Source organism: Chrysochloris asiatica, unplaced genomic scaffold, assembly GCF_000296735.1.
Source record: "Chrysochloris asiatica unplaced genomic scaffold, ChrAsi1.0 scaffold00461, whole genome shotgun sequence".
Lineage (NCBI taxonomy): Eukaryota > Metazoa > Chordata > Mammalia > Afrosoricida > Chrysochloridae > Chrysochloris > Chrysochloris asiatica.
Window position 1 is genome coordinate 664200 of NW_006408979.1, and position 1007 is coordinate 665206.

The window sequence follows — 1007 nt, forward strand, 5'->3', positions numbered from 1 at the left end:
CTTAATGGCAGATTAGGGAAAAGTGCAATGCAGGTTTCTGCCAGCAATAACACAGAATACAGAAGGAGGCAGGTTCAGGGAATGGTCACAGAACTCTGAACTATGTATAATGGAATATTTAGAAGGTTCAAAGACTTACAGCCAGTGGAATTTGTAGCAGAAGCAAGAAACATGCCATTTTATGATCTGCAGCAGCCAGTGCGCTCCTGGAGGGACCATCTTGGGCATGATTGAGCAGGTGAAGGATCAGTATTGTACTCCAAAACAGATGCTTGACCATTCCTTGGAAATAAAGTTGTGGACATTCTTGTTTTCCTCTGTTCATTGGTCACCCTAGTGACTAGATGGGTGACTGAGTGGGTGCACAGCCCACACACCCAGAGAGTTCTACTCTGCATGCCCACAGATCTACTCAGTAAAGATCACTGTGCCCAGAATTTTGTAAATGGGAGGTGTCAACAGGAACTTCTTAAAAAGTAATGGATGACATATTTAGACATAAATGTAACCATAGAAACAAAAGACCTATACAATGAAAACTACAAAACACTATTACAAGAAACCAAAAGAGATTTGCAAAAATGGAGTAAAATACCATGCTCCTGGATAGGAAGACTTAATATTGTGAAAATGTCAATACTACCCAAAGCAATCTACATATATAATGCAATTCCAATCCAGAGTCCAATGACATTCTTTAAAGAGATGGAAAAAATATTTACAAACTTTATATGGAAAGGAAAGAGACCCAGGATAAGTAAAGCTCTGCTTAAAAGAACAAAGTTGGAAGCCTTTCACTGCCCAATTTCAAAATTTACTATATGGCTGTAGTGGTCAACACAGTCTACTTCTGGTACAATGAAAGATACATAGATCAATGGAAAAGTAGTGAGAATCCACAAATTAACCCATCAACATACAGCCAACTGAGTTTTGACAAAGTGGTAAAATACCTTGAATGGGGAGGAGATAGACTATTCAACCGATGATGCTGGCAGAAATGGAAA